Consider the following 11,543-nt stretch of genomic DNA (forward strand, 5'->3'; position numbering starts at 1 on the left):
AAAAGACCTCACACATACATCAAGACACAGACGGGCCCCGGCCGGGCTCTGGGGCCCTTCAGATCGCCGGGGCCCTTCACACATGTCCCCCTTGACCCCCCTGTCGCCGGCCCTGACAGCGCCCCCAGACAACGGTACTTTAGCGCCTCAGTAATTTTAGGGGGGGGGCAAGCTGCCCCCTCGCCCCCCCCGTTCCGGCGCCCATGTGTGTACCCTATCCTTGCCCTGTCTCCAGCCTGTGTGCCTCGTCCCTGCCCTGTCCCCAGCCTGTGTGCCTCATCCCTGCTCTATCCCAGTCAGTGTGCCTCATTTATCCCTGTTGTATCTCAGTGTCCCTGTGCCCAGTCTCTGTGCCTCATCCCTGTATTATCCCAGTGTGCCTCGTCCTTTACTGCATATCCCAGTGAGTGTGTCTCATCCATCACTGCTGTAACCCAGTGTCTATGTTTCCAATCGGGTGTGAATCAGTTGGTCACCAGCAAGTTGTTACACAGTCATAAGGTCAACATCATTAGGTCAACATGCATTTAGGTCGACATGTGTCTAGGTCGACATGTAGGAAGGTCAACATGAGTCTAGGTGGACAGGTTCATTTGGTCGATATGGGTTAGGTTGACAGTCAAAAGGTTGACTTTTTTACATAAATGTCGACACATTCGACATAGACACAAGTTAAAGTGTACCGCGTCCCCTTGCATGGCTCTCCATGCTTTGGGCTCGGTGCCTCGTTACGCTCGCCACACTATTTTGTTCTCCCACCACGCCCTATGGATGGTAGGGCATGAAATACCACCTGTAGGCACATGGTTAAAAAAACAGCAAAAAAAGCCCATGTCGACCTAATGACCCTGTCGACCTAGACTCATGTCGACCTTCCTGCATGTCGACCTAATGACTGTCTAACAACTTGCTGGTGACCCAATGACCGTATCCCTTCCAATCTGTATTCCTCATCCCTGCTTTATATCCAATTAGTCTGCATGCCTCTTCCCTGTGTATCAGTTGCTATGTCTCATTCATCCTTCTGTATCTCCTCCTCCCTTGTGAATCCCAGTATACATGTAACCAGTCACATGTATAAATCATTGCAGTATACCAGTCAATGGGGTTGATGTATTAAGCCTGCGGAAGAGATAAAGTAGAGATAAAGTAGAAGGTGATTATGCACAGCCAATCAGCAATATTTAAAACTGACAGTTAGTAGATTGTCTGGTTCTACACTTTGGGCCTTATTCTGGTTAGGTCGGTGAAACGTACCTACGGTCCGTTTCACCGTACATTTCCCGTACACGGATGGTGAGCGAAAGTCCGCCCACAGAACAGCTGCATACGGACGGTCACAAACACCGACAATGGGGAGTGGCGTACACTTGAGCGTACGCCACCGTATACGGACGGGTCTCCTTTTAGACACCGTTAACTGGCGTACAACAGCGCGTATGCCACCGTATACGGACGGGTCTCGTCTGTTTTCACACCGACATCTTCCGTAAATATCTGAGCGTACGCCACAGTGCACGGATGGGTCTCGCCTTTTTTCAATGGAAAACTCAGCGTGTGTCACCGATCGTAAGAGTGAGCTTACGTCCGTGCACGGTGGCATACCCTTCACATATATGGCACTGCAAATCTTGCCTTTCAACTATAATTAAGACAATTAATTAATTATTCTAACTGTTATTCAATAATTGTTTTCTATTAACTCAATTGTCTACCTTAATAAACACCCTAATAAAACAACATTTTACCCTCATTACATGTATATTTATTATGTTCTAATGTTGCATTTTAATCATTATCTATGTGTCCCCACATTGGTTTTACTTTTAAATAAAGTTATGTTGGTGTTACAGTGAAAAAGTTGACACATGTCGACTTCTGTGAATTAAGTGTCCCGCTTTTTAAAGTATACAAAAACACTTACTGAATGGGTGTAGATGGTTATAAAATAACTACCTTGACATATATAAGCAGGTCTTAGAATGAATCTTACAGTACCTAAAATTAAACCAACCTTTACATGTAGAGAAGTGTAGAAAGATAAGCTTCCAATGTGTTTGAGGGCTGTGTGTGGCTTGCAGGTAGTGAAATAATGGTTTTCACTTAATAGGCTGCAGCATTGCTTATTACATTCAGGTGTAGTAATCAGCGTTAATTAGCAGACCCAGGCGTCCGCTCTCATACAGTATCTCTAGGGGTGGTCTGGAGCTATTTTTGGCGTCCGCCTGTTTTTTGGCCCAAAATGCACGGTGCGTTCACCGATCGAGCGGTTGTAGCACCGTACATTTTTGGTGCACACCCCCGTGTACGCCCAGTTTTCCTCATTATTCTGGCCGCGACCCTAAAAAGGCCCCCATGCCGCCCACAATGACCGTACTCTTGCGGACAGGTTTTTTCACACGGAGAGACCCGTCCGTGAGCGGTGTGAGGAAAACCCTGATCTGCCCGTATACGGTCCCACCGTACCAAACAGAATAAGGCCCTTTATCTCTTCACCAGGCTTAACACATCTGCCTCAGTGTGCTTTAAGCTTCCCTGCTGTATCTAAAGCCCCATACACACTAGTCGACTAGTGGCACCTACGATAAAGTTAACTATGCTGCTGAACAAACTAGTGCATACGCACTGAGCAAAATCAGTTACCAATTTGTTCATGATGTCACCAGGTCCACCGCTGTGCATTCAGCTGCTGATGATATAATCTGACTGAGCTTCATGCAGATGACGGGGGGGGGAGGGTTTCACGTTTGGCGGGAGGGCACATCATTACCGACGTTGAACATTCACACTAGACTTTATTTGAAAAGATATTGCTCAGAAGGGCTTTTATATCTTTTATACGAACATCTAGTGTGTATAAGGCTTTAGTCAGTGTGCCTTGTTCCTGCTCTACTCCAGTGTGCCTCGTCCTTCCATGCTGTATCCCAGTCAGTGTGCCTTATTCTTGCTGTATCCTAGTGTGCCTCATCCTTCCATGCTGTATCCCAGTCAGTGTGCCTTGTTCCTGCTCTACTCCAGTGTGCCTCGTCCTTCCATGCTGTATCCCAGTCAGTGTGCCTTATCCTTGCTGTATCCTAGTGTGCCTCGTCCTTCCATGCTGTATCCCAGTCAGTATGCCTTATCCTTGCTGTATCCTAGTGTAAAAAAAACAGAAAGGTATACTTGAGATTGTGTAACTCAGGTGTAGAAACGGGCGCCTGGGGGGGTGCTGTGTCAAGCTGCTTCAACTTAAAGGGTGTCACCCCTTGTGGTAGGTATAACAAAACAGAAAAAATAATGTGGAACGCTAGGTGGATCAATTGAATATTACAAAATGTATTTATTAAATTATTAAAAGGAAAAATAAAAAAGCATCAATTACAATATTGGGGTTAAAATTGTAGCATGTGTATGAATATAGGATTTATACAATGTACAATATGGACAATGAAGGATTATACTGTAAATATCTGGAGAACTGATTAATTATCTTACTTCCGTGGAGATGATCTGCTCCTTGATCCAATGGGTTTGTGCCACTTAGTACTGTGGGAAAGTCTGTGCCGGATTGGAAAATTGCGCTGGAGGATGATCTTATTCCCAAATATTTAGGAGGTCCTCACGATTGGTGCGAAATTTGTAATTCACAGTGGGTTTATTCACGCTGGAGGATGATCTCATTCCCTGATGTTATAGAGAAGTCCTCTTGATTAGTGCGGAATTGGTGATCCACAGTGGGTTTGGGGCAATGGGGCAGATGTATTAAGCCTGGAGATGAGATAAAGTGGAGATAAAGTGAAAGGAGATAAAGCACCAGCCAATGAACTGTGTTTAAAATATGACAGTTGGGAGTTGATTGGCTGGTGCTTTATCTCCTTTCACTTTATCTCCAGTTTATCTCTTCTCCAGGCTTAATACATCTGCCCCAATGTCCCATAGAAAGATGGAAAAATCTGGGTGACTGGCAAATTGGTGGCCACAGGGTGAGCAGGGAGTAATGGATAACAGTGTCCAGAAAAGTGTTGTTAAAAATAGCAAGTGCTGCCTAACATGTTTCGTCGTAGCCTTATGACTTTCTCAAAGGTATGGCACTTGGTAAGTAGAGCTGGGTTTAAATACCCACATACAGGAAATATACATTTACATAATTGAGTGATTATTCAATTGATCCAAGAACGTATATATTAAAAAACGTATATATTAAAATCAGACTTTCATAATGCATTAATTGATTAATAGATAGGAGGCAGACCTAAGATGGTGATATTTATGTAAAGTAATTACCTTAAATGGTTTTAAAACACAGGAGATCGTGATTTCACATAAGATGGTTTTAGCCGGCAGGAACGCATCCCAGTTTCCGGCTGGTGGAACGCATATTGCTCGCGTCCAACAGGGTGACGTATTTCCGGCTGCAGAATCATGAGCCGGCAACAAGCCGCTCTGTAACCTCCAGCCGCGGCACCCTGTGGAACGCATATGCGTATCATTGAATAAGGAAGTAACTGGAAAAAAAGGGGATAATTACGAGCATATGCGTGTCATTTGGGATGCGGAAATAGCTGTCACTTAACAGAAGATAACTGATTGTAATGGGGGACTGCGTGATCATAAATAAGTTGCTCAGTTTATAATTCTATATGAGCGCAGTTGTTTGTGGAAGTCCAAGTGTCCATATGATATATACTTATATTATATATATTGACAGGGAAAGAAAGGGTGAGTTTAATTGAATTCGATAGATTCATCTAAGGCTGGAATATGAGGTGTCTATAAAGCAAAGTATTTGAAAATAGTAATAAGTAATACATAGTTAATAAGGGAATTTTTTGCCATCGCCTCCTGCTGATCATAAGTGGTAATGCTCTATTTTACCAGTCACAAAAAAATATATACTTTTTATTATTGCTCTTATTTATACAAACGAAGGTATATTTTAATTGTACATGTAATAAAATATTATAGTGTAATGCAGCCCATACACGGTCCGTTTCGCCGGCTTCGTTTAGTACTATGCGATGCGCGCTCCCGCGCATCACATAGTACGGTACAAAAAGTATGTGCTGCACATACTTTTTGTACTAGGTACACATCGCATCGGATCACAGTGCATGCACAAGGCATGCACTAGGGATGCGATCCGATGCGATGCGTGCTAATTAAGTGCCGAACGGATCTGTTAAACGGACCTTGTATGGGCACCTTAAGAGTAATACAACCAACAATGAGCTGTTATAAAAAAGCCATAATGTAATTTCTAACCTGTGATGTAATGAAATCCGCTTTGTTACAATGGGTTAACTTTCTGTAATGTTTGCATTTATTTTTATGGTATTAATCACTTAGCTCAAGCCTCATAAACGTGTCAACAGTTCAATTTGATGGAAATGCACCTGCAATGGCCCTGCATAAATTACCACTCAACACGGTTACTGTAAAACAGAAGCTTTCAGGACCTCACAAGTTTTATCTCTTCATGTGTCTTTAGTTGCCTATAATAGAAACCTCATGTCCTCTCAGTAGTATGTGAGGCCTGTATTGTAAATGAATCATTGCGCAGGCACAAGGGTTAGCTTTGCTGTGCTTGGGCCTTTGGTTTAATTCTCACTAATACCATGTTCTCATTGCCGCCCCTGCAAAATCACAGGTTTTTCTTGCCGGATTTTTTGGGGGGCACAGAGCTTGTCAGCTCAACAGACCCCCTTCACACTGCACCTCAGACCCGGGAATTTCCTGTGTCTGCCCCTTTCACACTGCTTTCCATGGTCTGCCTTCCAACAAGGGTGTGGAATGTAATAGCAGCTGTGATTGGGTGTTAGGAAATTTGTACAAATTGCTGTGATAGGCTGTTTAAAAGCAGCTTTTATTGGCTGGCTAATGATAATGTCACATATCACATGATTACATCCCCCAATGAGCTCGTTTTTGTGTGAAAAACCCGGGTCTGTGCTGTTCACACTGCCATACACCCGTGTATTACCCAGGAAAAACCCTGCAAAAACCCCGAGTGTAATTGCAGGGACATAACACCCGGGAATTTCACAAAGACCCTTTCACACTGAGACAGGACAAGGAAATTTTCAGCTTGCCCTGGGAAATACCCGGGTTTTTGCGGCAGTGAGAACGGGGTATAAGTAGCTGTGGGCTGATTCAGTGCTGATTGCTTTTGCAAAGCCACTGCAGCTTTGTACATAGCAGCTGTGCTATAATATGCTAATTAGTGCAGTGGCATCGAGAGGGGGGTGGGGTGCGGGCACAGCCTCTCTCCCCAGCCCAGCACATGCTGCTTTTTACCAGGGGCCTGGCGGCACTGTTGGTGGCCCTGGTCCTGTGTAATTGGATGCCTCCTGCCTGCTTCTCTGATCCACTGCTGCACCCAGAATTTTAAAGATAATTTTTAATTTCTTCTCAGCCTAAGCCAGTTTTGAATCATGGTTCCTAGAGTATCAGAATTTTATGGCACCCCTATGTTACAAGATTCTTACTGAGAAATGTACAGTAGGTTTTTTGTTTTTTTAAATAAGTAAATTGTGTTTATATATCATTCTTAGATGCAATCATATTTGGCGAGGAACAGGATTCACTTCTGTTTGTCTGCCTATTTTATCATTGGAACGAAGCCACTAGCACTGGTTTGGCCAATTACGCTTATTTGAATTAGTCCTAAGCTGTGTACACACGGGGTCGATAGTGGCTGAAATCGCTGGGAATATGGTCGCTGGCGACCATATTGCCAGTGATGGGAGTATGCCCCGGCGACAAATCGCCGGGTGCGCGCTCCCGTTTTCAGCCCCATTCTAATCGCTGGTCGCAGGAGCTTGCTCCTGCGACCAGCTGATTACCTCTGCGGCTCCCCCGGCAGAGGTTCCTTCTCATCAGCGACCATCTCTGGTCGCTGATGAAAAGGAGACACTGAGCAATATATTGCTATCAACATATTGCTGAGCAATATATCTACCCCGTGTGTACGGGGCTCTAGACCAGTGGTTCCCAACCCTGGTCCTCAAGTACCCCCAACAGTGCATGTTTTGCAGGTCTCCTCACAGAATCACAAGTGCTATAATTAGCTCCACCTGTGGATCTTTTCAAATGTGCCTGAATAATGAGTGCACCTGCCGGGTGACCTGGAACACGTGCACTGTTGGTGGTACTTGAGGACCAGGGTTGGGAACCACTGCTCTAGACCACAGACCCGAGGCAACCCAAGTGCATACCTCTTAATGCATGTTTGCCATCACCTGTGTTGCCGCACCTTTCTTATCAATTAAACTGTTCAACACAGATGATGGCAATCATACATTAAGTAGTAAGTGCAGGAGCAGAGCATTGTGTCCCTCCTGGAGAGGGTCATGTTGGGAGGTATGCAACTGTCCTAAGGCACCCCAGGGTGCCACGGCACAGTGTTTGGGAACCCCTGGTCCATGCATATGTGTAGACATTTTTGGCTTCCACTTTTTTTTCTTTAAAAACAAGCACTGCATATAATGCACAAGGGATGTTAGCGTCCACATATAGGCCCTTATTCTGGTTCGCTCGCAACGGCAAATTCCTTCTCAAATGGACAAAACCATGTGCACTGCAGGTGGGGCAGATGTAACATGTGCAGAGAGATTTAGATGTGGAAATGTGAAAAACTCATGTCAACCTTTTGAATGTCGACCTTTCCATTGTCAAACTAATGCTTGTGTCAACCTTCTGACCCTGTTGACCTATTTCACATGTCGACCTAAGCTCTGTCAACCTTTATTGGTCCACCTTATGCATGTCGTCCTTCATAGTGTTGACGCAGCGACCATATCCCCTTATTCTCAGGTCTACTTTGGATGTGATCTGTAGCCAATATCAGGAATTTGGAATTGTTCTCCACTAAATATATTCCTTAACATTATTTCCTATTATAAACTCATAATGCTTTTTGGTAATCTATTTCAAAATGTATCTGAAATTATTTTTACAATTTAATATTTAATATACACACACACAAATTCTGCAGGGTATTACAGTGATTATTTAAGTTTCAGGCACGGTGGCTCGCTCCGCTTCGCTCACCACCTGGTTACTAAAGGCAACCAGTGGTGGTGTGGATAGTGAAGGAGCAAGCCCCCTGGCCTAGCTCCTTCCCCTGGGCGTGTAAGGTCCTTTAGCCTTACACAATTTAGCATCTACCCTTAAGCTGTGTACACACGGGGGCGATAGGGGCTGAAATCGCTGGAAATATGGTCGCTGGTGACCATATTGCCAGTGATGGGAGTGTGCCCCGGCGATAAATTGCCGGGTGCGCGCTCCCGTTTTTAGCCCCATTCTAATCGCTGGTCGCAGGAGCTTGCTCCTGCGACCAGCTGATTACCTCTGCGGCTCCCCCGGCAGAGGTTCTCTTTCATCAGCGACCATCTCTGGTCACTGATGAAAAGGAGACACTGGGCAATATATTGCTCAGCCATATATTGCTGAGCAATATATCTCCCCTGTGTGTACGGGGCTTTAGTGCTGTGAGGGCGTAATGCTATCCATTAAGCGATCTGTAATACAAATAAAGGAAACACCTTGAATGGACCACTCCATCTGTTGATCCAATTAAAATCAGGGTTGCCTACCTGACCCTCTCCTTCAGGGAGAAAATGTATGATTGCCATCACCTGTGGTGACACACCTTTCTTATCAATTAACTAGCTCCCCACAGGTGATGGCAATCCTACATTACCAGGGAAGCCCAGGAACAGAGCATATTCTCCCTGAAGGAGAGGGTCAAGTAGGCAACCATGATTAAAATTATGGACAGTGTTTTCAAAAAAACTTTCACTAGTTGCAGGATAATTATGTAAAACCATGGTTGCCTACCTGACCCTCTCCTTAAGGGATAAAATGCTCTATTCCCGGACTTCCCTGGTAAGATATGATTGCCATCACCTGTGGTGAAACTCCTTTCTTATCAATTACCTAGCTCCCCACAGGTGATGGCAATCATACATTACCAGGGAAGTCCAGGAGCAGAGCATTTTCTCCCTCATGAAGAGGGTCAGGTAGGCAACCTTGTGTAAAAGTTGTAAGCCTGCTCAAAGCAAATGTTTCAAAAGCTAATTGTACATGATTGCCTCTGTGAGAAAGCGATGTACTGTAGGGGGAAATTTAATAGGATGACAGATTCAGAAAGTGAGAGATTTGGTAAGAAATCTCCAGTTTCTTTTAAGTGACAATCATTTACACCAGTGGTTCTCAACCACGTTTTCCAGGTCTCCCCACGGAATCACAGGTGAATTATTTAGCTCCACCTGTGACCTTTTAAAAATGTGTCAGTGAATAATGAGTGCACCTGTGCAACTGCCAGGAGACCTGGAAAACGTGCACTGTTGGGGGTCCTTGAGGACCGAGAACCACTGATTTACAGTACAAAATCCTATAAAATTTCCTCCAGACACACACACACACACACATATATATATATATATATATATATATATGATATTAATACAGTGGTAAATATTATTTTTCTGCGACCTGTGTGAGTGGAATACACAACCCGTGGAGGTTTTTTGTAAAGCGCCTTAAGGCCTAATTGAGAACGAAGCTATATAAAAATATTATAATTATAATATGACGGTCCATCACAGTTTAAAAAGAGCCTATGGAGACCTCTGTAATTGTGTTAAGACAAAGGGTGAGATGTAGAAAGCCTTGAAAAGTGATAAAATGGAAAGTGAGAAAAGACCAACCAATCAACTTCTGTCATTTTTCAAACATTGCTTGATTGGCTGGTACGTTATCCCTGTCCATTTTATCACTTTTCAAGCTTAATACATCTGGCCCAGAATAACTTAAATTGCTTATTTTGTGGTAATTCAAAGAACTCTAAGTAAAGACGACATAGACTCGTCTCTAATGGGTAAGTACTATTCCAGTTTGTGTAGCGGATCTTTGCCCTTATTCAGATCTGATCACAGTACAAATTTGTTCTCAAAATGGAAAAAAAAACATGCTGCACTGCAGGTGGGGCAGATGTAACATGTGTAGAGAGTTAAATTTGGGTGGGGTGTGTTGAAGCTGAAATCTAAATTGCAGTGTAAAAATAATGTAGCCAGTATTTACCCTGCACAGAAACAAAATAACTAACACAAATCTAATGCCCCCCATACACGGTCCGTTTTTTCGGTCCGTTCTGTACTTTAAAAGTACACATCGGATCGGATTGCATCCCTAGTGCATGCAGTGTGCATACACTGCGATCCGATCCGATGTGTACCTAGTACAAAAAGTATGTGCAGCACATACTTTTTGTACCGTACTATGTGATGCGCGGGAGCGCGCATCGCATAGTACAGAACGGAGCCATACACAACGGACCGTGTATGGGCTCCTTAACTCTCTCTGCACATGTTACAACTACCCCACCTGCAGTGCACATGGTTTTGTCAATTTTGAGAACAAATTTGTACTGCGATCAGATCTGAATAAGGGCCCTTGTATGCTATCACACTGGGCATGCACAAAGTGTGATCATTTGCAAACATTTGGCATGCACAGCAGAACTCCTCACCCGGAGAAGCAGGATGGGGTTGGTAAGGGGCTTTCTAATTCCGGCTGATTACAGCCAATTCTGTGTATAAATGAGGATCATGCAGATCTGCAGGAACATGTACTTGCACCTTTAGGATGCAGATCTTTTGCACCTGCTCTAGGGCAGTGCAAACACACACTGGTGATGTTGACCCATAGTACACCCTTGGGGAGTGAGCACTTCTAGTATATGGCTCCATATATGCTGTTTATAAAGTAATTTACATCGTTTTTGCAGCAATTCTGCATGAGATATATGCATGTACATTTCACTGACATCCAATGGCGTATATATTATTAACAATTTCCTATATAGTGCATACATATTCCGCAGCGTTTTACAGAGAATATTTGCACATTCACATCAGTCCCTGCCCCAGTGGTGCTTACAATCTATATTCCCTACCACATGAACATGCACACAGAGTCACAGACATTCTAGGGTTACCTTACCAGTATATTTTTGGATTGTGGGCGGAAACCGGAGTAAACCCATGCAAGCACGGGGAGAATATACAAACTCTGCACAGGTAGGGCCATGGTTGGAATCGAACCCATGACCTCAGCACTGTGAGGCAGTATTGCTAACCATTACACCATCCGTACTGCCCCTATATAAAATGATTCATGTAATATAGAAGTCTAGTTACAACCATTTACATATCCTTGAGCATAGTCACAGCATTTACTGTTTCAGTAAAAGTAATTAACCTATTTCTTCAACTGCTCTTACCGTATATATCATTAGCAGACAATCCCCTCTAGGTGATACAAGCTCTCAACTGCAGAAAGTCATCCAGTAGCTGACACCTTATTGAAGTGGTGTTAAGCCTTATTTTTTATTTGGAGCAATATCAATAAAGATCCCCTGGTGTGAGTTATAAATGGCTACAAATCTACACTTTCTATTCATTTGGATACAAAGCACTTGAGAAATTGCAGTGCTTGGGAGCAATAACTTTGATCTGAGTGTCTTTGAATTAGCAGAGCAATTAAGCAGATTTTGTTCAAAG

This window comes from Crinia signifera, chromosome 1 (assembly GCF_055691185.1).
Source record: "Crinia signifera chromosome 1, ASM5569118v1, whole genome shotgun sequence".
Classification (NCBI taxonomy): Eukaryota; Metazoa; Chordata; class Amphibia; order Anura; family Myobatrachidae; genus Crinia; species Crinia signifera.